At 45.0% G+C, this 22,067-nt stretch overlaps 1 pseudogene; it reads right to left on the bottom strand.

Annotated features, from left to right (window-relative positions):
- Nucleotides 1–10,738: 10,738 nt before the first annotated feature.
- LOC146203409 (uncharacterized) lies at nt 10,739–15,590 on the bottom strand (annotated as a pseudogene).
- Between the last annotated feature and the right edge of the window lie 6,477 nt (nt 15,591–22,067).

The following is a 22,067-nucleotide window of genomic DNA, read 5'->3' as shown; positions in this document are numbered from 1 at the left end:
CTATTTCACGTTTTGCCGCACGAAAGAGCATTCACTTTATTTCGTGATGCTCTGAACTGTGCACGCAGAGCGCTATCGCTAGGGTACGTCTGCAGCGTTGCCACAGAATGTCCTTTTCTTCGATATAGCACAATATCCAATAATAATAATAAATTGGTTCGCAGGAAAGGAAAGCGCAGTATCTGTAATGTAAGGGAGGAAGGTGGGAGAGAAAGTAGAAAGAGAGAAAGAAGAGCCGTAGTGGAGGGGTACGGAGTATTTTCTACCACCTGGGGATCGTTAACGTGCACTGACATGGCACAGCACACGGACCCATAGTGAAAAAACCCCATGGGTGACAATAACCTCATACAAATTCATACTAAACTCTTACTAAACTCATACAAATCTCATACAAATCTCACACTAAACTCATTCATCATATGAGAAATATATGAGAATTAATAAGATTTGTATGAGTTTAGTAAGCGAAATCTGTATGAGGTTACTGTGACTCATACGGTTTTTTTCACTAGGGTACGTCTCTCCGCTTCGCCTCTATCGAAACGCAGCCGCCGGCAGAGCGTAAAAAGCGGCGCATAGCAGCAGCAAAAAGAGAGAGGGACAGTAAGAAGGCGAAGAGAGGAGCAGAGATGCCCGATCACGGTCGCACCCAGCCAACACCACCTAGACGAACTTAGGTGGTGTTGACCCAGCGCTTTCCATCGAGTGGCCGTGACCGAACAGAGAGAGAAACGGCTTGTCAAAAGGTGATGCCAGACTGCCGAGCGTAATAGATGGAGCATAACTGCCGAAACGGGGCCTATGAAAGAGTTTAGTCAACGGGAACCAACAGAAGAGGGAGGATCTGACTCTCATTGCTAAATATGCAAGACAAGTGCAGCCAGGGAAACGTACTTCTCGCTACGTACATCCTGGCACAGCTGAGCTAAACCACGGCCTTTTTTTTTTTCTTTTTTGTCAGAAACAAGCGGGCACGAGCAGCAGAAGCAAGTGTTCCGCCGTCAGCTGCAACTGACCATGAATTGACGACTGCCACTGATTATTCACCCGAGAGGTTCCACTTCTGACACGCTTCAGATTTTCTAAGAGGTAAGCAGCTCTATACTTGATACATTCTGTCGAATTCGATGCAACCTTGCCAGAGTAACTTATTCTAGCATTAGTAGCTCATATGCGGGATGTTTCAGATGAATCAGAATTCTTGAAAACTGGCTTCTTGAGATACAGGCGGCTCTAGCGGATTTATAATACCAATGTTTGTTACCGTCAGAAAGCAGGTCTGTCATGGAAACTATAGTAAGGTGAGATTAGGTAATTTCTATTATTTTACACACTTCTAATAACATTCAGTCGTCTGGTTTCCAACAAACTTTCCTTGTGGCCACGACTGGCAATCATATCAGGTTTTTCAGAATGTGATTATGCGATTAGCCTCCGAGCGCTTTGGCTGGAAGCAATTTGGGCATATCTCCCAAATTCGACACTCATGCTTTTCGTTGCAAAACAGAGCGACGGTCATAAGTGGCAGCCGCTCACTTTCATCACGCCAGGTGTGGTGGTTACGGCAGATGTCTCAGTTCAACAAGGCGCCAAAATGTCATGGGTAAAATATTTACCATTCATAAATTGACCAGATGCGTAGTTACAAGGGCACGCTGAGGATATCTTCAAGTCGCCTTGCACTGAAAGGGAACTAATCACGGTGTGACCACTCTCTCCGAGGTTCTTTTTTATGAAGTAGAAATAAAAAAAAAAAAGAACCTGTCGCCACCACCGATCGACTTCGTAATGACGTAGCCTGCGTCGCGTTGTAATCCTACTGGTCATGCTATACTCCGTCTATCAAATAGAGCCACTGGTCAGCTTTTGATCGAGTCGCCGCTTAGTTATTAACTCAATTTTCTCAGTGATAAATTTCTCTTTCACATCCGGGCATGTTTCATTTTGCCTAGACACTGCTTTTTATTGGCAGCTAGGTACGTGCCTGCGATTCTATCGAGTTTTTATTGCCCTACTCTGAGGTGCACAAACCGTGCATCTGTCTATAGCTCACAAGGCCGATTATTAGACGTTTGCTTTAATAATCTGTATCTGGGTGTTCTCCTCGCAAATCCTGGCCACGCGGTCGATTCCTCGCATGGTCACCTATGACTGCTTATTATAGTCTAACTCTTAGACCTACAACTTACACAACATTCTTCTCGAATTGTGCGCTGCGGATGTGATTGCAGTTTCTTCGTTACTACTTCCAAAACAGCTGCATAGTTACTGCCTCAGTGTGCGCACTTTAGAAGCAGTGCTGTTTACAGCTTGCCGGTACTAACGAGTTGAAATCGTTCACTTCGCCCTCCACAGGTGGCCCCCACCGACTACCATCGGCACTGCTTCACCGGTGGATCGGAGGAAGCGCAGCTGTGGCTTCGAGACTTCTCCAAGCTCTTCCTGTGGCTGAGCCCACTGAGCGCGAGGCTCTTGGGGACGGCAAAAATCAAAACTGAAAGGGAGGTGATCCAGACATTTTTCATTGTTAAGGCGGGTGACTCTTGTGTCAGCAATCCATCTATTTCATTTCACGTAAAAGAAATGCATTACCTGGATCATACCTAAAACCTCTTTTTTTTTTTTTCACGGTTTTTAAGTTTCTTTGAATATGCACGTTGTCAATTTCTGCGTGTTCACCTTATCTACAGAGCCTGGTTTGTTTTACTACTTTTGGCTCCCCTATTTCGCCTTGGTTATCGTTGGCATCGCCAAAGATTGTATAATGGTGTTTCTTTTTTGAGTCTGCTTTTGCTTCGCTGTTTTTTTTTTTTTTTTTTTTTTGCCGCATTCACCTGATCATTAGTAGTTTTTCGATTTATTGTTTTGACACCGCCCCTAGGCCACGCAGTTAGTAGCCGTTTCATCTTGATCATCCTTCATGTGCCATGCAGTGATGCCATGTTCTCTTCATATCTGTATTTGCTATCTGGCGCACGTGCTACAAAGATAAGTGCTGAGCCTTTCGTTCCCTGTAAACCAACTTGAAACACCGCTGATGTCTGGTGTACTGCGTCTGCTTTTGTATGCTGTGTGGTACGGCGTTCGAGGAAGCGCCATATGAAAGGCGCTGCATGGACGCCTGGGTCGGAAGCCAGCCGGGGTCAGCTTCGTATTCGCCGCGAGATCGACCTAGAGGTGGCAAGGTATATATACAATGGTAGCGAAGGCTGGGCCCAAAAACGGTCCAGTGCCACAGCAGCACAGCCACTTTGGGGGGGCCAAAACACTTAGATAATGAAATTCAAAAGCACAAATAAAAACGCTATAAAACAACATAAAAAATACACATTTTAATGCCACGTTTTATAAAATAGGTAAACTATTTTAGCAAAACATTACGCCGCATTTTTACTTTTTTGCAACGTTCTTGTTACGCCCCCTGTTGATGAGTGTGCGGTGCATTTGCAGCTTGACTTTGAAGGCCTTGTTTCGGCACCCAGCCACAGTGGCCACGGGAGCTCACGAAGCGGTTTCTTATCGCCAGTCTCGAAATGCCCCTTTTGCGAAGTTTTCGTCGTCCTTGCGCGTCGCGTCTCTGTCACCGTTTTGTAAAATTTGCACCCCGCCGCACCGCTGCGGCAGTTTTCTCGGTTTTTGTCGTTTCCTTCCACGTGCGGCCAGTGCGAAGTCTTTTTCCGTCTTTGCACGCTTCGCGCTGTTCTTTTGAAGCGCTTTGCGCTTTATTTCAAGATGAGCTTGCGGCGTGTGAAGAAACGATGCGCCGTGGCACATTGCGACAGCATGGACAGTGGCGTCGGTGTCAAGCTACACCGCTTCCAGCTGGACTTTCACAGGTGAGCTCTTGTCAGTGTCGTCTGCTACAAGGCGTCTGCTCTAGGTATGCTCCGAATGCTTTCGTTGGGCTGTTTCTTCTGTTTCTGTTTCTTTGGGCTTCTGTTTCTGTAACCAGTTCGTGCGCACGTGGCTTCATTTTTTCGGTGATATTTATGTAATACACTACAGGGCACACACTTTAAGTGCTGAGCTGTGCGAAGGAGGCCCACCATTTGTCTGATTTATGGGGAGTTTCATGCAGCCGGCTATCACCAGCGTTAACTTGATACCGGGCTCTCAGGAGCAACCACGCGCATGCCACTGACCGGAAGGCCAATTTAAAACCAATTGTGCTGCCTGACAAGTCTGAGCACAACACTGTATAGTTTTCCAACACCGCGAAGCCAATTTGACCCTCGCAACTGGTAGTATCAAAATTCAGCCACGTGTATATGCGCGGCCTTGAGGGTGCTTTAACTGAATTCACTCAGGAGTTACTGCCTGTCTTCTTATTGCTATCCTGCATATGCATGACCGTTAGGGTAACTTTAAACGCACTTCATTCTCGTCAATCTTAACCATAGAAAAGTATAGCTACCCGCATGCCATGAGGACGAGCGTACGTAACCGCACTCTTAGGCGCTGAGAGCTTGGGGCGAGCATTTACTACCATAGTTCAGATATAATGGAAATATAATGTACTGCAGTTAGCATTGACAGGAATAATGACGCATTGGCGTTTGGAGTATGCAGTATTCCTTACGGCGCAATTGTGAGTAACGTGCACGTTGCATCACGTCCAGGTGCCGAGCGTGAGCGTGGGTGCTACCACAACGTCAGCCTGGAGAAGAAGACACCATGGCAGCTGCGAGACTTGCGGGGTTTTTTTTCAAGCACTTCGAACCGTCTGCGTATCTGTCGTCAAAAAAGCTGCGACCCGTGTTGATGCGCCTACTTATGTCATGTCATGTTTGCCTCAATTGAAGCTGTCTTAGCACTTTCTATGCTTTTCAATTTCCTACCTGGCAACGTTCGTGGAACTGCAGGGCTTTTTTCTATCCGCACTGTGACCATTGAGATGAATAGCCAGCTTAAAGAAACTACTGTTTGAGCTGCCTGTGACGTGCATTTTTGGTTGGTGTGCTTTATCACTGTATTTGTTTGGTTGCTGTAATAAAGCATGAATATGAACACTATACTTGCCGTACACTGCATTGCAAACTGTGCACTTGAGCCTGTGCTTTGTGCATCATACCTTGTACTCAAAAGTACTAGCACCAGTATTTCCACAAAGGTTTCCCCTACGAATCATGCATGATTGCATTCTTAGCCAGCCAAGATAAGCCAGCGTCTGAAAGTGTTGCCTTTCTATGCTGCCTTCTTTGCCAGTAACTTTCATTGGGTTCCGAATTGCACATTACCAAGGCCATAACTAGCAGGAACTCGAGCACATTTGGCTGGAAAAGGTTGGTGCGCACTGAAAGGCAACCTTCATGAGATACCGGCTTGAAAAGGCGGGTTCTATAAAAAAGACCACTTTAAAATTCGCGCTAAAAACATACGTATGCGTGACGTCATTCATACGTAGTTGCCCCCCAATATGGCGGTGCCCATGAGCCGCCATTTTTTGGACCAATGGGAGCCTATGGAACCTTCGCTACCATTGTATATCTACCTTGGAGGTGGCGCCACCAAGCGCCACCGTTACTCCGGTAGTGTGGATCGGCAGCCGGCGGCGCTCGCAGAAACGCACGCTGCGTAGGTCTGCTTCCGAGTTTACGGCGGGTTTGTTGGCGATGAAAACGTGTCTTCTGCAGCATTTCTGCAATATTGCAGAAAAACATCCAAGGATTTTGCCAATGCAGCAGAAGAAGAGCGGATTTTAAGAAAACAAAGCACGCAACCACCAGACTTCTAGATTTACTTTGCACGTTTCTTGCGCTGTAACGCGCCCAATGCTCGGGCCTGCCTAATGACAGCTTTGTTTTTCTTATCGACTTTTAAACAGTTTGCGCGTGTCTCATGCGAGTGAGACCGGCGAATTTAGTGCCAAACCCACGCAGATACCTGCAGTACTTTAGATTGAATCGAGAAAGCCTGGTTCATTATATCGTACTTGACTTGGGGATTAAGCAGGCTAAATGTAGCACTGGCAGCGCACTACATGGCAAGTTGCTTTAGACTGAGTGCACATCAGCTCTGGCCCACACAACCACGCACAAGTATTCCCCAATAATGAGATCACGCCGACACTATACAGGAAACCTCGCCGCAAAGGAAAGCAGATTGTTCACGTGCACAGCGCTGAGTGGATTGAATTTGCCGAGATGCTTTTTGCGGCCACTGTCATAGAATGTGATAGTGTATTTATTACTGCATGCGCCACTAACTGTAAATGATTTCCTGAAACTGAGGAAAGTATAAGGGATTTCTGATGTGTGTGATGTTAATATATAACGGTAAATTAGTGTAATTATTTTGTTTTGCAATGGCAATAAATTTCACCATGTGAGAGAACTTTTACACACTTGACAGAATTTACTATAATCAGCGATTAATTTTCAGTAACGTTAAAGTGCAAGCTACGAATTAGTCCTGCGAAGACATCGTTTTAAACTGCGCATGGGCGCTGTTATGTTCTGGGAAGCAATTTTACAGGGTGTTAAAATTTCTTTATCACTAATTATTTAGCAGTGACTAAATCTTATGCTAAGTAAAATGTTAGGGTTGCTTCCAAAACAGATGCCGGAATATTCTGAAAGAAATGGAGGTCATCTTATCATGCGACTATAAAGATGTATTTATTCCCGAACTAAACATTGATATTTAAGCCCGCATGAAGCTGTTTTACTCCCCTTGTCAGAAACGACTAGTTTGCTCGGAAGACAGCACTTGGACGAAAAGGGATTATAATGATTATAATAGGCTACCAGTAAAGTACATTAATCTAGGTGTATTATGTAATATTTAGGGTAACAATTAGGTGCAGGGAATATGCTTCCCAAATATTCGCGCATTTCTCTAAAGCAAAATGTGCTCACTAAAACTTACGGATGCACAGAAGCCTTCAACAAAAAAAAAAAAAAAGAAAATAAATGCATATTGGCCCGGGTTTAACGCATGAAAGCGGTATCGGCTATGACATGATTGCAGAGGCTGGTTTTGGTGTCTTTTTTTTTTTCATTATTAACACCACATTTACCACGTGAGATTGTTTATTGTGCAGTCAAATCCCGCAGCAGAGGAGCGCCTTTCGAAACGGTTGTGATTGAATCCACCGTCCTCGGAATCAGCAGTCGAGCGCCCTTACCATTGAGACACCGCGACAGAGGTTTAAAAGCAAAAAAAAAAAAAGTACTCACACCACTCTATCGTGAATACAGAAGGCATAGTAGGCCTAGAGTGGTCTGTTAAAACTGCATTCTGCTATATGAAGCAGTCTGCGGTGGCATGTTTTAGTAGCTGCGGTATTCCAAACAGAAACGGGAATATGCAATTTCTGAACGTTTGCATTAACTTTTATTGACGACAGCGACCTGTTTTGCTTTGACATGGCGGTAACGACAGCACCACTTCGTTTGAGACATTGCATGTCAAAGGATCTCTAGCGCCGAAGACCGCGATGGATGATGTCCTTATCCAAGCATGACATGCTCGATACGGACAAGTATATTTTTTTAATGAAGCGTGGGGTTATAGACTGTTCATATTTATTTTGCAAGAGGCATATAGGTAAGCAAAAGCTCACAGGAACCGCGAAACAAACAAACACACTCCTGTACACGCCGCATGCGCGCGCGTAAATCACTGCGGGCTGGCACGCGACGCGAAAACGCATCCACACTGAGTAGGTTTCGCCGCTGAGCCGCAAGGTGGCGACTCTGCTCGATCTCGAGGCCAATATGCGTGAATCGCCTGGTGACGTCATAATCGGATGTGACGTCATTATGAAGGCAGTTTCGGTGATTAGAAATAGCCTGATGTGACGTCAACTTGGAGTCACATTCGGTCGTGACGTCAGGACTTGCCATGATGTCACCAGGTGATGACGTCATAGCGTGTCATGTTTTTCTTTTGTTTACAAATACTGCAGTCTCGGAGGGGAGACAGCAGGAGTGGGTAAATACAATGGTAGAAACAAATAACATCAGTAACATAAAAATAGATAACAGAAATATTCAAAACAGATCAACAGGTCAAATTGTTAGGCAACTGAACAACGAACTCTTCAATTGGCAATGAGTGAAGTGGGCCGTCCGATCGATTCCAAATTTCAGTAGTTAGTGGAAAAAAAAGAAATTTTAAAACTATCTATACAAAGTTTGAAAGGAACAATGTTTAATGGGTGGTTCCGTCGGGTTGCACGTGCACTTGAGGGCACAATTGAGAAGGGTGCCCTGATGCCAGATGACGTGTGAACGATATCTTGTGCAGCATGATGACGCGTTCACGTGTGCGCCTGTGTTCTAACTTTTGCAATGATAAGGTGTGCATATGTGAAGAAGGTGAAAAGTAGCGATCGTACCGGGCGAAGATGAATCGAATTGCTTTTTTTTTTTTAACTGATTCTAAACGGTCAATATCGCGAACGTGATGAGGGGACCAAACAGTTGAGGCGTACTCCAGGATCGGCCGAATTAGTGATTTGTAAGCAGTTAATTTACATCCCTTCGTTGCATTTTTTAAGGTTCGTTTGAGATAGACAAGTTTGCGAAGTGCTTTCCCAGTAATATTATTAATGTGAGCATTCCCCCATTTTAAGTTACTTGAAAAAGTAACACCCAGGTATCTGAACTCGCTGACATGGGTCAATCAATTACAGTTATTATTGTAAGTGAAATGTAGCGGATTCGTTTTGTTACTGAAGGTCATCGCAACTGTTTTAGTGAAATTAATTTTCATTTGACATGCGTTACTCCATTCACAGAACAATGAAAACACTTTGTTTAGTTCCTGCTGATCCTGGACGTTAGCAACGTTGCGATAAAGGACGCAGTCATCGGCCTATAGGCGTAACTTTACTGTGGTGTCATTAATAACATTTGCTACATCATTGATGAAAATCAAATAATAGAGGCCCAAGTACAGATCCTTGGGGCACACCTGAAGTTACAGTGACTGATGGTGATTGTGCGTGGTTGAAAGTGACGAACTGGAATCTTAAGTGTAAGTAGTCGGTTATCCAGTCGAGTAACTTATTTCGGTTAAATACGTAGTTTACGAAGAAGCTTATTATGGCAAAGCATGTCAAATGCTTTGGAATAATCTATAAAATTGCGTCAATTTGATCGCGGTTATTTAATGCAGAAGCTATGTCGTGAGTAAATTCAATGAGCTGAGTAACAGTGGAAGAACCAGATCGAAAACCGTGCTGACAGTGTGAGTAGGTTATGACAAATTAGGTACTGAATAATGTGCTCAAGAAGCTTGCAGCAAGTGGAAATTCGGGAGATCGATCGGTAATTACTTTTTTGTTGTTTATCGCCAGATTTAAACACCGGGATGACATTGGCAACTTTCCAAACCACGGGGAACGGAAGATGTGTCCAATGATCTATTAAAAATGACTAAGGTAACGGGCACTCCAATCCGAGTACCTCTTTAAGAACATATTAGTTATAGCGTCTGGTCCCGCACTTTTAGTTGTATCAATCGTTAACACCAGGTTGTGAACCCCGGAGTAACTTACTTCGAGGCTGGGTAATTGGTGTTCGGAGCTATGAATGAAGGGAGGAATGGTACCATCATCAAGATGAAAGACAAAATGAAAGTAGGATCAGTGCAAGGCATATCGTTGATAATGAAGGATACATAGTCATGAGAAGAGGGTAATATTGTTTTCCAAAATTTCGATGGGTTCTCTTTCATGAATACTGACAGTGTTGTGTTGAAGTAAAAGTGTTTAGCTTCTATTATTTTCTACTTTAGTTCAGACTTGAGTAAAGAAAGTGTGAATCTCGACTTACGTCTTGTGACCGGTTGCGCTTGATGCGTCTTATGAGGTGAATTATGTCTCTTGTGTACCATGGATGCTTCGGGTTATGTTTCACACATTTTGTGGGGACGAACTGACGCACACAGCTATATACTAAATTATGAAACTGCTGTAACAAAGCATCAACACCGCACATTTCACTGCCTGTTTCGAAATCTCCGAAAGACGACTCCAGCAATTCAACAATAGCATGATCGTTAGCATGGTTAAAATCTTTAACCATATTGAATTTCTGCTTATGGGGATCACAAACCACGTTAAATTGCATGAAAACATCCTTGTGATCTGACAGACCGTCGACTAGGTCACACTGAAAGCCGTACTGTAGCAACTGTTGGTTAACAAAAACAAGGTCAAGAACAAAGTTTACTCGAGTTGGACATTCAACCACTTGTGTTAAATCAAATGATATAGCCATAGTAATTAGAGATTCACAAACAGCCTTGTCACGACCTGTTGAAGTTAGCAAGGTCCAATCTATACAAGGAGTACTGAAATCACCTGCAATAATCATTTTATATATATGTGGAGCCTGTGTTCCGCTATGTATTCTGTAATGTGCGAGAAAACGTTTTCAGAACCGGGCGGGTGGTATACAGCCCACAAAACTGTCACGAAATCTGAAATGTTTATCCGGCACCAAACAGACTCGGTATTCCGAAGTTCTGGCAGGACAAAAATGCCAATGCCTTTTCTAATAAACAGAGCTACGCCCCCGCCTTTAGCAAACTGCCTGGCGTTCCTGATAACCGAGTAATCTGGAGGCAAAAATTCTACATCTGATATGGTGTTGTTCAACCACGTTTCTGTTACGCAAATAATTGACGGACTGTAGCACTCTACAAGCCAATTGAAATCTTCAACCTTATTAAGCAAGCTTCGAGCATTTATATTCAAAAGAGTTAGTTTCTGCTCATTAACGAGTCACTCTGTGTCCCCAGACACTGTAGCACGTGGAGCCTTGATAATCCTCTTGCAACAATCATCCGAAGTGTAACGCACACTGTCGACTATCAGGGAATCGTAATGCAATCTATACTCATCTGCTTCCTTGCGGATATCAACCGAGTTGTCCCAGAGAGCCTTTCGAATTTCCCGTACACGCGCAGAAAAGTCTTCGCTAATGTATGTACGTATCAGATCCTTTTAGTTTTCTGGCGTTTTTGAGGATGGAAAGCTTGGTTCTAATAACAGTTTAAAAATTACAGGTCGCGTTTTTTCCTTCCTTTGGATGCCAAGCCTGTGACAGCGTTCAATACGTTCACAATGGATTCCAAGTTTGGAAGACAGCAACTCCGATACAGAAGCTGATAGCTCCTCAGAAGTTTCGTTTGATGGTTCCTTCAAGCCGTAGATGATTAAGTTATTTGGTTTGGTTTGTGGGGTTTAACGTCCCAAAGCGACTCAGGCTATGAGACGCCGTAGTGGAGGACTCCGGAAATTTCGACCACCTGGGGATCTTTAACGTGCGCTGACATCTACGTGATCTGTTTTCCAGGTCATCGTTTTTGTGGTCAAGTTTGGTAATGACCTATTTAAGGTTCTCAACAGTTTTTTCGAGATCGTGAACGCGCTGAAGAGCGTTGTTTGCAGTTGAAGCCAACGCCTCGATGTTGGTAATACGCTGCTCAAAAGAAGCCATTCTAGAGTGGAGCGCAGAAAGCTCTGCGCTGATTCGTGCTCGTCCGGCTAGCAGTTCTGTTAGCATAATTCCTCTGGCTTATGGCCTGGACAGGTCTCGGCATCTCCGGATAGTTGCAACAAAATTCGTAACGAATGCAGTGCGCTAGAAAAAATACACACAACGTGCCCAGAGTCTGGCAGCAGCAACAAGAAACGATTATCGCTCCTATAACATTTGAAAGCGTATTTGTGGCCTACCTGCAGAATGAAGCACGCGTGTTTCCATGAACCGTTTGCCATGCCGCTGCCAGACCCACTGAAGAAGACTGGCCGGTGCGTCGCTTTTATGTCTCGTCGGGTCCGTGTCGATGACGTTCCGGTGTTGTGCCATGCGCGGTCGAGGCAGGCAAGATCGGCGGGAGTTGAGGCTACGCATGCATTGCCATCTGTCGGTTGGCAGCAATTACTGAATGGAGGACCAGTGAGGGTGCAGTTCCCGTGAAGGAATCTTGAAGAAGAAACATTGCTCAGGAAGTACGGGCCAGGGATACTTGCGGCTATCTGCAAAATGAAGCACACGTGTTTCCATGAACCGTTTGCCATGCCTCTGCCAGACCCATATCTGTCATTATCATCATCACAGTCACTATCCCTAACTACCACTATCATTATCGATCACTATCTACTACTAACTAGCGGTGGCGGTCTCCATGGCAACCGCGCTGGCAAGAAGCTGAGACAAGGAGAACTGAGATACGTTTCTCACGTGCCCGGCGTGGCTGTCAGGATGATTGACGGCTATTTTAATTAAGCGCCCGAAGACATTACATAAAAGAAGGCAGTTTAACATGTTTAACATTCTTTGAAAATACTGAAAAAAAAAGAGCAAAGCATAACGAAAAAGCAGAAAACAAAGGTAACTAAAGCAAAAATAAACATTGACAATACAGGAATGGATACAGGAGTAACAGCAGCAAAGACAAAAAAAAAAAATAAAATAAAATCACATAAGAGGACAAGGAGTAAAGTTTGATCAAGGAGAGTAACGTGTCACTTAGAGCGATTTTTAGCTGTTCGCGGATTGTTGTTCTTTCAGCGCAAGTGACTTATTTCTGACAAGGAATTCCATAGCACTATTGCGTGAGGAAAGATTGAGCTATTCATTGCTAGCGTGCGGGCAGGAATGCGTGACAAAGAATGGGTGTGGTTTAAGCAGGAAGATTTTCTTAGAGGTGTCTTAAGAAGTTCGTGCCTGGACTTTGGATGGCATTAAAAAGTGCGAAGAAGTCGCAGGCGAGATATAATACGACTCTATTCGAGGGAGGGCAGTTCAAGATCTTTTTTTTTTCTTTTTCTTTTTTTTTTTACAAGGAAGTGAAATTGGATTGTTTAGAGTAGGCCGAGGTGATACAATGTGCAGCATGATTTTTGAATGGCTTCGATGTTGGCAGCGAGGTATACTTACGATGGACTCGAGATTGCTGACGCGTATTCAAGCTCTGGCCTGATGAACGTTAGATAGGCTAGTTTTTTTTTTTTTTTTTTTATAACGTCTTGGGATGAGTTGTGTAGGTTTCGTCGCATGCAGCCCAAGGTGTGTGGTGATTCGGAGCAGATGGTTTCCATATGAATTGTCCATGATAGAGAATGTGTCATGTGCACGCCAAGATATTTGCATGACGTCGTGTAAGTAACGAGAGTTGATGAGAGGAAGTATGAAGAGGAAATTGGGCTGTTAAGGCAGGAAAATGTCATGGGTTTACATTTCACTAGGTTTAATGGTATAAGCTAAGTTTCACACCAAAGTGTGATAGTGCTCTTGTTGTAGGGCGCATGCGTCCTCTTGATTTATTATGGCAGGGTAAATGACGCAGTCATCTGCAAATAATCTGAGTTATTCTAGACTTGATATTTGAAGGCAGGTCGTTTATGTAAATTAAAAACAATAAAGGAGACAGCCCTGCACTCTGAGGAACACCGGAAGTTACACCTGAAAAAGAAGAGTTACGGTTGTTAGCACTGTGAACTGAACACAACATTTTAAGAAGTTCTGTATGGGATAATAATTTCTGTGGTACCCCAATGCCGGACAACTTTAACAATAAATCACTATAGGAGACACAATCAAAGGCATTTGGAAAATCTAAAAATATGCTATCAATTTGATGGTATAGTCACCCATGTGTTGCAATAAATCATGAGTAAATTGTTCTAGTTGCGTTTCGCATGAGAGTAGCTTTCTAAACTTCGCGCTGCTGAGGTTCAAAAAAGTTAATTGATTCCAGGTGTGCCATAAGGTTAAATGCTATATGTTCGAACAGCTTTGAGGGGATGCTTTGTCAGAGATATCGAATGGTGATCGAAGGGGTTTGAGCGGTCACCAGGTTTGAAGATGGGCATAATTCGTGCTTTCTTCGTGGGGAACGTTACCCGTGTCAGGAGGAGACTGATAAAAGATTAGATGAAATATGCGGCTGGACAGCGATAAGGTGTTCTTTTTTTTTAATTTGCTGTTGATTTCATCGCAGCCACCGGACGTCAATAGTGGAAGTGAGTTAATAAGGCAGAATATGTCACCTGCATTAATTTCGATTTCTCTCATTGATTGTGGGGGAACGAAGGGTATGTTGTTGATTGAAGTGAGGTTAGCGGGCGTGACAACCGAAGTGAAATAATCATTTACAGCGGCAGCGCAGTTCTCAGCTGCTCAGTTTGAACTCGGTCATGATCTACTAGGTCAATTTGATTCGAACTTGATTTATTTGGCAGAAGATGCCAGAATTTGCTTGGGTTAGATCTAAGGATCGAAAGCAAGTCAGAGGTTAAACATTTCTTCTTTGCAAGTTTTTTCAGATGCTGCTTGACGCAAAGGTGGTAGCGGTCCCATGTTCCCGGATTGTTGCTTTCCTTCGTGTTCCTATAAAGACGTTTTTTACGGTTTAGTAATGTTTTAAAGCGTTTGCTGAACCAGGAGTTGTCAAATTTTACAAGAATGCATGTTGGGACGTATTCAGATGTTTTCAATTTTTTTTTTTTCAGATTCAGACGTACAAAAACACGTTTTCAGATTCAGTAACGTGTTTTTGTACGTCTCCCAGTTGGCATTAATCGAGTGGGATAAATAGGAACATTGAAAACATGCAAGAAACTGCAAGTCCGTCGTTGATGCACTCAAAGTTTGCTCTTTTATAGTCTATGAATAATTTCGTGAGGGGGACCTTTTTTTTTTTTTTATACTCCCCCATTTTGAAAGGAAAAAGAAAGTATCGATTAGCAACCTGTCTAGGGGGATCTTCTGGGCGACCTCGACTAGAGCACCACCGTCGCTCACAGTGACGGCCTACAACAGATAAAAATTCTGTGACAGGCTAGCCCCCGCCGCAAGCGGCGGTGACCTACCTGTCCCAGTCCCATCAGGGGAGTACATGCTTCATATGTGTGACCCCACTAAGCCCCACGATATGCAGCTGAATGCCCGAACATCACCGCATTATTACTTCCACTGGACAAGGTTGCAGTGTTGAACTTAACAGGTTGTTTCAAATGGTGGCTTGTCTGCAGCCAAATTTTTAGCGCCCAAACCGCCGCTGTGATTATAGTCGCTCCGCAGCCGCTAGCGATTGGGGCCGGGGGTGACTTGGTATACAGGGTGTCCAAGCTGAATTTAGCCAATGGTTAAAAAAAAACAAAAAAATTGAGCTAGACCCGGAAAACCACTTGTATACGGCTGCCAGCCGTCTGGCGCACCAAAGCCAATTTTTTATTTCACAATTAACCAACTAGTAAGTACGATAATTCGTCTAATTCACTAATTATTGCAATTAGACAATAAATGCGATTCGCAAAGTTGGAGAGCACCTTCAGAATCGCCCATTCCTTTTATTTGCTATGATAGAAAGTGGCACGTGTATCTTTTATCAGCGTTCCAAAGAAAGCCCGCGAAATACGAAAATAATCACGTGACAAGCGCATTCGCGCGCCACGATTGTGATGCGCTCTCAACCGTGAGTTCAGTGAACCAGAATCACCTGCGGTCATGTCTCGGTGGCCCAATTCCAGCGTTAGGCTGATAAGTTGGCGATGGCTGCAGCCCGCTCAGCCAATTCGCCGCGCTCGCTGCAACACTCACCGCCACATACGCCGACGTGCTCATGCGGGCGAAGAAACCACCGCAGACCACGGTCGGTCTCGAGGGAGAGCTAAGCGCGTTCTTACTCGAGAACGGCCGTGCGTCGACATATCGGCCTGCCGCTGCGAGCCACGGCCGCAGCTGAGTTTGTTCTCTCAAGCCACTGTGGAGAGCAGGGCAATCGGGGTGCGCGAATGAGCTAGAACCGTGATAGTTTTTCTAATTTGAGGGCTTTCTTTGGAGCTCAGAAAAAAGATACGCGTGAGGCTTTCTTCATCGCAAATAAATGGAATATGGGTTTCTGAAAATGCTCTACAACTTTGTAAATAAGATTTATTGTCTCAAGTCAATACTTTGTTAATTAGTTCATTTTTATAATTTACTAAATGGTTATTTGAAAAAATTCCTGTGGTGTACAAGACGGCTGGAATCTCAATGAAACTGGTTTCCCTGGCCTAACTAAAATGTTTTATTTTTTAACCCTTGCCGAAAGTTAGCTTGGACACCCTGTAAACATATTTTAGGTGGTGGCCACCTACACCAGGGCGGTCACTACACCAGGGCGGTCAAATTCTGTTCTGGTGAGGGAGCGCTTTCCGGCGGTGTGGAATCAGGCCGCATCGCAGACTTGCATAATTATGCAATTCCATCGACACGCGCTCTTGCACGCGAAGCGGATGTCCTACGTCTATCACCACTACCGAAAGAAAAGGAGAAAAAAAGATATTGGACGTTCTACCACGGAGCCAGCCTCCCTCCACGGTGCCCAACGAGGGGACAAGGGAGAAACTTGAAATCCCCGTCTACGCCAGCTGTACACCCAACAATAACTAAGTATGAGGATTAACTCTAGCAACGCGAAAAAAAGTTTGCTGTGGCTCAACTTGGTTAAGCCCGGGGAATTGCGAAAGCAATTGGTCCTGCTTAGACCAACCAGTTCAGCTAAACATTCAAGCTACGCCTAGCTGAGCCAAGAGTAGAAAGGCGGTATTGCTTTCACAATGCCCCGGGCTTAACCAAGTCTTTTATTTATTTATTCAAGTTACTCACAGGCCCCTTCAACATGGGAGCATTGTGTGAGTGGGGCAGTACATACATGAAGTTATAAACAGAGCAAAAACAACGATTTGAGAGAAGCGTTATACAATAGTTAGCAAGAAGTGCTGAGCAGAATACACTTAAAATTTTTCCCTGCTTTTTGTCCCTCCCTTTAAGATAAAAACACAAGTCATACATTGGTTATTATTATACAATATAGAATAACTATACAACGTTCAAAATGTGGCAATAGGGAAAGGAACACAATCCGGCACTGTGTTTAAAAGAGCATAATTTTGTTCATATTAGACAGTAGTATAAGTGATTTTCCGTAAGAGCTGGAATGACGGTTATAATCACGAGCGATCAAGCGTGCAGCACGGAGATTCAAGACTGTGTATTAGATGATTTTGGTGAGGTGACCAAATGGGCGAAGCAAATTCAAGCTGTGGGCGGACAAACGTCTGGTGAGCTAGTTTTCGAGTGTCAGATGGCGCATCATGAAGATTACGTTTTAAGTATCCGAGGGTTCGTGAAGCCTTAGCTGTTATTTTATTGATGTGTGTCGGACCAAGAAATGTTTGGAGTTAGGTAAATACCGAGATATTTGTATGAAGGCACTGCAGTGATTTGGTTGCTGTTGAGGGAGTAGGTGAAAAAGGAATTTGATAGTTTGCGGCTGAAAGTCATTAATTTACACTTGTCAGTGTTAGCCGTCATTTGTCACATAGAGCACCAGTTTGTTTGAGCACCAGAACAAGATGATCGGCTGGATTAGAAATTAGTTGAGCCACGCCAAACATGGTCCAATGTACGCACTACTTTTCGAAATTTTTTTTTCTCTCGTTATTCTGAAGTTTCTTGAGCGCATCACAACCGCTTAGTTTCATTCTAACGTTCAGCACCGAAAAGACTTGAGTCCTCACTAGCGTTAAGTGCACTCATTAAACTGATTTCAGACTCGAGCTAGAACGCGTTCGACGAGCTGCGTCTTGTATCCGGCGTTTAGAAAGCCATTGTTCCCGTTCTACAGCAGTTTCCGCAGCCCTTCGTCTCTTCCTGGCCTCGCATTGGCGAGCAGTCTTCTCCTTCTGCTTACTAGTCGATGGCATGGCCAAACGCGGCGTGCGTCTACCGCCGTGGTCTCCGACGAGCCGAGCTGGGGCCCTATTCTCGACAATTCGCCATTCTGTTCAAATTGTGACGCACACGTGACGTGCGCAGTAGGACGGTGCCAGGTTACGGAAGCACACAATCGGGTTACGCATTCTGAAGAAAAAGAGAAATAAAGTGACAGAAAAAGCGCGTTGTCGTCTGCTACTATATATTGGCGCCAAGTATGAAAAACGACGGTGCTCCTGCAGGAAGCGATACTTTGCGGTGCATTCCGTGATTCGGAAGCCTCGGGTTGCAGTGAGACGAGTGAAGTATGTTGTGGCGTTGCGGTATTAGTGTGTCATGACATACTTGCGGTCGAACATTCGGCATCAGCTACGCACGGAAAGGCTGCGCGAGTTTCAGCTGAAGAGCAAGAACGGCAACGGAATATTCACAGTGGTGCATAATGGGAGCGGAAAGTAGCATTGCTGTTCATAAGCGCCGATGACCTCTCACGGTCACTTATCAGCGGCTTATAAATGCAGAAAATAAAACGATTAAGGTCTTGGTCGTATAAACAGAAGAAATCAACAAATTTTCAAAATAGCTCCAGCACTGACGAAGAGGCGCCGGCTCAGCCTGTAATGTCCATCTCTGAGGACAACGCTCGCAAGTCTTCCACACACACACACACACACACAGACACAGACACAGACACACACACACACACACACACACACACACACACACACACACACACACACACACACACACACACACACACACACACACACACACACACACACACACACACACACACACACACACACACACACACACACACACACACACACACACACACACACACACACACACACACACACACACACACACACACACACACACACACACACACACACACACACACACACACACACACACACACACACACACACACACACGCACGCACACGCACACGCACGCACACGCACACACACACACACACACAAACGAAGTGGCATACGCTGGGCCTTACACCTAGTCGGTTTTAATTTTCATGCGGTGGCGTGCGAAAAGCTCTTGCGAAACGCAAAAGATGTTCGAGAAAGAGAACGAAACAGAATAACAGAATAGCAGGAAGGTTAATCAGGTTATTTTCTGGCTACCGCACACATGCAGAGGGGAATAAACGGACAATAAGGAAAGAAAGTGAAAGATGACTGAGGAAATCGTGGTATGAAGCTAGGGCGACGTCGCGCGCGCTTATTCCTTACTGTCGAAACGGTAAAATGCAAATCAATAAAGGGAAATTATTTTCAGGCTGTATTAAAAAAAAAAAGCAATGGGAACAAAATGTCACTCAACTACATCATATGATTAGAGCGTACCGTCATAACGTGCTCCGGAGTACTTTTTTTCTAAAAAATAAGCAAATGGTGAGCCCGCATGCATATTAAAACAAAACTTGATATATGGAACACGTCACATGTGGCAAGGAAACATGTACCATGTACATGGAACGTACATTCCTTTATTAAAATAGAAGCTGTTAGTATTTTTGCTTGCTTCCCTCATCGTGGAAAGGCTGTTCAATTCATTAACATTGCAGTGAGTGCATAGTACAAGGCAAGAAAGGCAGTGTTTAGGGCCGACGTTTAAGAAAGTCTGTGTTGATCCCTCGCTGCCTGTCGCGCGAAGTTCCTGCACAGCCATCGAACCATATGACCCCTCATGTTGTACTCACGAACCGATCAGACAGATAATTAGAAAGCATCGCGGTGCTCCCTGAAATTCATGATGGTTTGGTGGGCGCTGTTTAACACAAAAACAAAGAGAATAAAACACGGGTCTGGCGCCTTTATTTCTTTTCTTTTCATTGTCTCTGTGTTAAAGAGCACCCACGAAGCCATCGTTAAGAACCTACAACTCGCCCAACTTTCCCTTCTGTTGCTCTCTGAAATGCCTCGTCTCGCGCAGATCAACCGCTTGAGTTAGCGGGCCGCATTGCTGCGCTTTGCAACGATGGCGTGGATCAATGGTTTCTCTATGAGAGCAAAGCATTTGCAACGGGAGAGTAGCTACATTCTCGTGCGGCTGTAAATCTGCGTTTTCATTATTAACCCTCTAAAAGATGACGCAGCTTAAAAGTTCCGTTTTGACGTCGTGTCAGTGCTTTCTGCAATTACAACAAGAAGTGTCAGCTTACTTCACCACCCATCAAACTCTCTATCAAACTGGTGAGCTAACAGCCGCCTGCACTGCACGTAGAATTCGCCATGTTTATTTCGCGGACGCCTCAAATGGTTCACAATGTGGCGCCCAACTTTGGTCATTTACATCAATGGTAGAACATCTTTTACGTAATGAAACGTCACTTTAACGTCATCATTAAATGATGTTTATGCATGACGTATTTCCCGCCACACAACGTCATCCAATCAGATTTCAGGAGTCGGCTATTGACAGTGGGCGGTTCATGTCAGCCCATTCGTAATACAAGCGTAAGTGCTTCCCTTTCTATCATATATACCTCTGTTTTCCCTCCACAGCTACTTATATATAACCTCTATGCATCATGAATACCGCTGCTAAAAATCTGTTTTCACGCTTAATTCATTTTTACGTCACCGCAAAAAGCCATTTCGACACAGCGAAATTTCGCACCACAAATTTGAAACACGTGACTATTCTGAGAACCAATCAGAGAAAAAAAATGGCGATGAACGGCGGCCACGTGTGTCGAGAATAGGGTCCCTGGGGCCCCTTTTTTCTGCACCAGGTATGACGTCACACCGACAGTAGCGCCACTGGTGAGCGGTGCGCTAAGCGCGGTGCGTGTCCACCGCTGTGTCCTCCGACGAGCCGAGCTGGGGCCCCTTTTCTCTGCAGCTGGTATGACGTCACTTCGCTTAAGGTCAAACGTGTCCACCGCAGTGTTACGCGCGAAGGGCTTGAAAATGTGCGTAGTATTGCTTTCGCAATAAAAGAATTCTAAGGGGCACTGAATCCCTAAACTGCGATGAGGCGAAAGCCTGTACCGCGCGGTGGTCGGAAGCCCTCCACTATGGCACCTCTTTCTTTGTTTTCACTCCCACCTTCACGATGACGCGATAGCGTATTAACCGAGCCGTATGAAAGTGCCTGCGTAGCCGCCTAGGGATAACGTGAATGGAAGAGTTTTGACAGGCTGTGACATCACCCTCCCATATGAAAGGAGAGACCCGGGGTTGTAGCCCCTGTAAAAAGTAATGTCAAGAAGCCCTACGTCCAGTTAGTGGTCGGTTATGCCAGCTACCGCCTCGCACGACTTTTCATCCAGCCTTTGGAAGTAACGGACGGACGGTCGCCGCCAGTATGAGCGCTTAAAGGTTTTCGCCTTAAACAACGGAGGAGGAGGAAGACTGGCGGAGGCTGGCGGCCCTTAGAGGCCGCTAGGTGCTGTGGTTGACCTTTCGTTCTAAATGCCGCACTTGGTTGCTGCCATCCTCTCGACGTATAGGAGCAGTCTCTTCCTCGCTGGCCAGCACGGTGCTCCCTGTTTTTACCTATGTAGTCGAAAGGTAAAAGTCGGGCCAAGTCACCTGTGGAGCGAACAGTTTTTATTGGCAGGCTACGTACAGCAGACTAGCCCGCCAGCGAGAGCGCTCGAGGAGGGAATACATGCACACACAAGAGGGCTTCCGGTCGGTATCGCGTATGAGCACCTAACATTCCGCTCGCGTATGTGCGCATGCCTGGTTACAGTCTACGGTACAATCCCGCTGCGTCACACTCGGGTTTTCTATTTTCGGATTTAACTCTACGCTGACAGGTCCGTGTTACGTTTGTATGTCTTTGCACTACGCACATTCATCGGCGCATTGGGTAGGGTACATCACTTCGAGTTTATACAGGTGTGGGTAGGTGCCTGTCTACAGCCTTCTCCCATCTACCGCCTCTTCTTTAGCTAGCTTTTTGCGCGGGGCTGAGTAGCGCTTCCGTTAGCTCCTGTAATGATCTAGAATGGTATGTGGAGAAAACGCCTCTTCTAGGCGTTGGTGGAGAGACAGGGTAGATGGCGTCTGTGGCGCAGAGTACTGAGCTTCTTCGTTTAACGGACGTATAGACGATTTTAGTTTGGATGCCTTGGCGCAGCCATCTTAATTGATGGTGGCGCCCCATATGAGCCAAACTGGGAAAGTCCGTTCTGCCTCCTCTTGACGCCATCTTGGGCTGTGCTGTGCGTGTTGATGCTGCGATGCGGCAGTACAAAAGTACTGTTTCGCGGTGCTCGTGAAAGCTATCCGAAATCTTGGGGCTATTTTGTGTTTTGTTTGAGCGCGCCAGAAAACCATCTACCATTCGTTTATCATGGCGGCAGCTGTT

Source organism: Amblyomma maculatum, chromosome 1 (assembly GCF_055883805.1).
Source record: "Amblyomma maculatum isolate TAMU_Amacu chromosome 1, ASM5588380v1, whole genome shotgun sequence".
NCBI lineage: Eukaryota > Metazoa > Arthropoda > Arachnida > Ixodida > Ixodidae > Amblyomma > Amblyomma maculatum.
This window is presented reverse-complemented; position numbering and strand designations above follow the sequence as displayed.